The sequence below is a fragment of the Euprymna scolopes genome, chromosome 30 (genome assembly GCF_053919585.1).
Source record: "Euprymna scolopes isolate OS-2025 chromosome 30, ASM5391958v1, whole genome shotgun sequence".
Lineage (NCBI taxonomy): Eukaryota > Metazoa > Mollusca > Cephalopoda > Sepiida > Sepiolidae > Euprymna > Euprymna scolopes.
The window spans coordinates 92,680,366-92,686,365 of record NC_136511.1 but is presented as its reverse complement, the minus strand read 5'-3'; the positions used below and the strand labels follow the sequence as shown (position 1 = coordinate 92,686,365).

Here is a 6,000-nt window from a genome sequence, read left to right as displayed (position 1 = left end):
GTCTGTGTGTGTGTGTGTGTGTGTGTGTGTGTATATATATATATTTATCCGGATAAGGCCAAGCTCAACAATAATTATTGGAGCTTATACAATAGAACAAGAGTATGAAATGAAGACACAAAACTATATATTGGTAGATATAGAATGGATCATTTATTTAATAATGGAATACAGGCAAATTTTGGGGGATAGAAGGGACTCTTTATGCCAGGGCATTTTGAAGCCTAATGTTTCTCATCAGAAGAGTAGAGAAGGTGCTAGGTAGCATGAGGAAGATGCGGCGTCTAGCCTAAGGTTCATTAGGGATGAAAAAGATTAAGAGGAATTAAAGAATGTTGGGAAGCTTTATTGAATTCTAAATAAATAAGGAGAAGCTTATTATATATAGTATGATATATAAGAATATATATGGTCTTTAACATAGTATTGAGATTAAGGAGTATATGTATTATGGTTAAATGGGGGTGTATTGTTGTGCGTGGTAATTTATCTTAACGGTTTGTGGGGTGTCTATTTTCTATGAAGTGGGTAATTTTGATTAATTTGGGGGAGGGTATGCAAGGTTGTAAAACTGAAAGGTAATATGCGACAATATATTTATAAGTTTCTATTGTTATGATATAGGGAGTATGATCAGAAGGAGGCGGTCGGAGATTAGAGTGGCAATGACTATGAGTGCGTATAACTTGATGTAAAAGGTTAAGTATACATATTGATATTAAAGTGGGGGAGTGAAGAAACCATAGTTACTTATGAGAGTAGTAAAAATATACCAAATAATAGTAGGGAAATTATAATACTACGAAAAATAATAGTAATAGCAATTATAATAATACTAGTATTAATAAAGCTGAAAATAAATTAGAATTAAAATTGAATATTAAAAAAAAATAAATAAAAAAAATAAATGAAATAAAAATAAAGGCAAAATTAAAAGTAAACATTAAAATTAAACATTAAATATAATGTTACCAATAGTTGTGATAAAATTGAATTAAAAAATGACTGTTAATAACTGTGAAAATGGAGATAATGGTAGCGGTTATGGTAGCAATGACGAAGGTAATAATAATGATATCAATTATAATGATGATTATAATAATAATAATAAAAACAACAATAATAGTAATAGTGGTAAAAACAGTGCAGTATAATAATAATAATAATAATAATAATAAAGGCAGTAGTAACAATACTTCTACCACTATCTCCACCATCACCACCACTATTACCAATAATAATAATGTAAATACTGTTAATACTAATTATTAGGAGTGCGTAAAAGAAAGGGATACAGACAAGAAGAATTTCCGCCATGCGTCCTTGTTCTAACTTAACAACTAGCCACTACTTGTGTTTCAAACTTAAAAAATAAAAGCACTTTAAAATAGTAAAAACACTTGTCGTAGCCCTGACGCACGTGCGTCAAATCTACTCCAAAACAAAATAATGGCTTGCTGCTTTAACAGTAAAAACCCAGTTGCACGCGTGGATGTATAAACATCGTTTCAGCTGTGCGATTTTGTTTGCACACCCACGCAAATTCAGTGGTTCTTAAACGAATTTCAGTTATTCGAGCGGGTGTCATTTAAGGCATCTTACGCCATAAAAATGTTATTCTTTTCATCCAATCGGATTACAGGGAAAACAAATTTTAAATGTTTTTTCTGAATACCTTCCTGAGGCCGGTCGGACAAGGATAAAAAGGGCATTTTTTGCCCACATCTAGGTCGACCTTTGAACACCATGGCGTAAACATCAACATCGACCCGTCCGCGTTTGGACGTTAAACACGCGCGTGCCCCTCAATTACTTCCTCCACGTGGATATGGGCTTGCAACCCTAAGGGACTTTTTATTCCCCTTTTTTATCTCTCCACTAAGTAATTAATTAATTCTTTGTAAAAAGACTGGTTATTTCTAACCAAAAACTCTTCCTCGTCTCCTTCAGAACATTCAATTAATTCAAAGACTTTCCTGGATTATTTCAATACGTAAAAAAAACATTCAATTAATTCAGTCAAAGACTTTCCTTGATTATTTCAATACGTAAAAAAAAACATTCAATTAATTATCACATATTATAGATCTTTTTATACCTCAGTTGAGGAACTGTCTTTTTTATTACATGGAAAAACATTGAATTATCTCAGTCACAGAAAGAGACTTTCGACCAAGAAGAAACTTTCGTATCTTCTCTTTTGATTTACAATCTTTTATAAAAAATAAATTTTGTAAATAATTTATCCATTCGTCTCAGTCATCCTTGCTTGCTTGTCTGACTCCATTTTACACTTGATTCTTCTTCTGATTCTTGCTTACTATTATTCAACTCAACAGTCAACCTCCTGAATTATTATTACCGGAGAATTTTAGGGATTAACATCGACGCACCCGTTAGTCCCGCAACACACTAAAGCTTTTTTCGTTTTGGAAATCAGCTATGTAAACGCAGCAATATTTTTCAATAATTATTTTTAAAAAAATTCTTTACAATCAATTTTTATTTAAAATTAAATTATTTTCTAAAATATTTTGTTTTTAAGTAAATTAAGAAATTAATTTTAGAAATAGTTTATATCCATCTTCATTCGAAAGCTTCAGCTTCGGTAGCTTTAACTTAAATTTTCCGAATGTCAGAACGAGGGTGGTCTGCGGGACCTACTTATCTCAACTTCACCCAATTACTAAAAATTTAAAAACAAACCCAAACTATGCAAAATACTGTTAGAAACTCACTCAGTGTATGTCACTGTGACATAGGCTGACATCGTTTTTTAACAATATTTTGTTTAGTTTTTATTTATAACTCATTTTCCCAAACTAACCGTGTCAAAGAGTCGGTCGCCATTTTTAATTTTCCAATACATCAGTAAACACTGTTTTTCGAGCTGAATGAACATGTTACATTAAATAAAAACACTAAAAACATATCCAGTTAGGTAGAAAAGTAACTTATCTTGCCTTTGATAACATTTATTTGGGTACTCCTGCAGTATTTTACCCACCGATTTCATGATCTTAGCCGAGCGTTGATCGACATCCGTCGGAAAACGCCGGAACATGGCGAGCGGTACGATACTCTATCAGCCAATCAGGGCGCTTCAAACGAACGCGCAGCAGACGAATAATTTTCATTGAAATTACACACATAGCGTTTCATTTCAGTTATTTTATTGTTCAAAGTAAAAGTAAAAATACACAGCCTTTCATTTCAGCTATTTAATTTAGCGATATCAAATCGCGGAAGGCTACCCGGTTGGAAAGGAGCTTCTTTCCACATCCTCTGAAAACCCTTTGCTCCCTACTTTGCCTCTACAGTCAGTAGAAAATCTTCCAGTCGGAACTAAAGATAAACAGTAATTGTTGTCCCCCCCTCCCCCTACAAACATTATTGAAAAAAAAAAAAAAAAAAAAAACTGCTGTTACTGTTTAATAACGTTTTGTTAAAAACAAACAAACAAAAAAATTGAAGTGTTTATTACTGTTGCTTACCCCAAAAAAAAAGCTATCGGAAAACAAAATGAACCAAAAAAAAAAAAAATATTCAACAAAATAAATTTATTTTACTTTAAAAAAACTTACGGTAAGTGTTTGAGATTTATTTTATCCAAATTTTTTGTATTAATTTTATCCATTTTGTTGTGTGTGTAATATTTTTTCCTTGTAATGTTGTTGCTATTCACATACTTTTAGCGTTCTTGCACCGTAGCTCCGAATTCTCGGCTTTCGTCAGCGTTAACGCCGAAAGCGTTCGTCAACGCTTGGCTAAGATCGTGAAATCGGTGGGTAAAATACTGCAGGAGTACCTTTATTTGTTTTATGACAACTATTTCGAATCTGTGTACAGTAAAATAAACCCATACTTTTTTATATAGAAAGAAATAAAGAGGTAAATTAAGACCTTAAATAAGAATAAACATTAAAGGAGGATACGTATATAATTACATAATAAAAATAAATATAGAAATAAACGTTATTTAGATTTAAAAAATAACATTGTAATAATATTATTTTTTAAATTGTTAAAAATATTTTTAAAAGTTAAATAAATAGGAATAATTTGAGATGATTGAATATAAAAGACTAAAAATTTAATCAAAGATCTAGTTTTTAAATTTCATTTAGAAATAAGAATATTCTAGAAAGTGGAATAAAAATCAGTTAGTGATTGAAGCTGTAAAAAAAAAAAAATAATAATTTTAAAGAGTTATCGAAGATAAAGAGAAAATAAAACAAAAAAAAATGAATATCAAAAGATAAACAAAACATGTTATTTCCCTTGAAATTTGATGTTATTGTATTTTTGTTGAATTAATCATGACTTACGTTTTCTTTATATTTTTTAATATATAAAATAACTCCTGAAATTGATTGTTATTAATTTCATGGTGCATGTTTAATTCCTGGTTAAAATATTTGTTTTGACCTATCTTCAATGAAAGAAATTTTACGAAAAAAATCAAATCGTTTTCGATATTCCTTTAATTGTATTTCCACTTTTACCAAATTTTTTTGCTACATAAAAACTTCTTGCATTTGAGAAGTCGTTTTCTCTTTTGCATCTGTGGTATGATTTGTAACCTTTTGAGTATGCTTTATGACTACAACCTTTTGCATTTGTTATTTTTTGTCTTGGTTTTATTTTGTAGTGAAAATTTTTGTGATAATGCAGGTTGATTGGAGTGATTTGTGAGGTCTCTGCTGGTCAAAAGTGGTTCGATGCTCTGACAGTAGAATCCAGAGTTAATAGACATTGAGTTAAGTCATTTAGGGTTGGCAAGAAATTAATATCTGAAATTTTACTTTGGTGTAGGGTGTCCTGCAATGATCAAGGATGTAAGCATATCTTCAGATAATGAGGTTGTACATTGTTGGTTGCTTCAACCACATGGTCTTTCAGAGGTACAGAGCATCACTTGTCTTCAGTCAGGAAATGAAGGACATGATAGTCTCCCATCATTTTTCTTCATCACAAAGAATTGTTGACAGTGGACAGATTTCACTGCAACGGATTTAATGTGCTGTAGCAGTAGGGCAGGTCGATTTTGGAACCTTGGTGATGCAATGGCGATGCTAGTTGGGGTTTGACATAGAAAAGACCTACATGAAATATTTTTTTCAAAATCGTTATCTTTGCTTGAGGAAATGACTTTAAAAGTTGAAAAATTGAATTAAAAGTTTTTCTGTGAATTGTCAAGAACGTCCCATCATCAACAAAAACTGTCCCTTGTGACGATGACCCGTTCTACGCATGTGCCAGATGACGTCATGACCTGATTTACTTTAAATAGTTTAAAAACTGAACAAATTTCATGTACGTCGCATTAGGTCAGTTGATTAGCGCGTTGGTTCATTATCTAAGCGTTTTGGGTTCGAATCGTGTGTGCGAGATGTCTTTCTTTTTTTTTTTTTTTTTGATTTTTTTTTAATTTAAATATTGAACCAGTGTTATTTAAGCCATTTTTCACGTAACGATCGTTTTTTTTTTTTTATTTTTTACTTCGCTTATCCACCCCCGTGTTTTTGTGTTTTTTTTTCAATGTTTTGATCCCCCCCCCCCCCCGCTTAAGTTTTAACGTTGTTTTCTTTTTTTACTTAGCTTATAACAAACAAACCTGGTCATTGACTTTGTCGTCGTAACGCTCGACAACTTCTGGGCGCGCACCTGTCAATTTGGTTCTTACTTAAATAAATTCAAATATCTTTCACTAACTCATTCTGGCTGGCCGATTTTATTTTCAAACTTCGCCTCAGGGCTTCGGGTTCGATCCCCCACCCCCCGCCCAACCCGTGTGCTTTTTTATTTAATACCACACTCACCTACAAACACCCGGGCAACGCCGGGTACCCCCCCCTCCACGCTAGTGAATTAATAAAATAAATATTAAGTGTAAAGATAAAATTATGTTTTTTTTGGTTTGTTTGTTTTTTTTTTTAAATAATAGCGGCCAAAGTTTGCCTTTTCGTTTCAGGAACTTTTTTGGGTGGAAACATTTTA

The 6,000-nt window shown here is 32.0% G+C and overlaps 1 protein-coding gene across 4 annotated transcripts in view; it reads left to right on the top strand.

The window, feature by feature from the left end:
- Positions 1-6,000, top strand: part of LOC145254563 (alpha-catulin-like) — a 709,135-nt gene that overhangs the window by 108,119 nt on the left and 595,016 nt on the right. Inside the window, exon 1 of one of the 4 annotated variants that reach the window (XM_080113147.1) lies at positions 1-3,585. This exon is cut by the window's left edge and continues 1,344 nt beyond it. The exons of the other annotated variants lie outside the window; for them this stretch is intronic. The gene's annotated coding sequence lies outside the window, so the exon portion shown is untranslated. The remainder of the gene's footprint in view (positions 3,586-6,000) is intronic. 4 annotated transcript variants of the gene reach the window in all.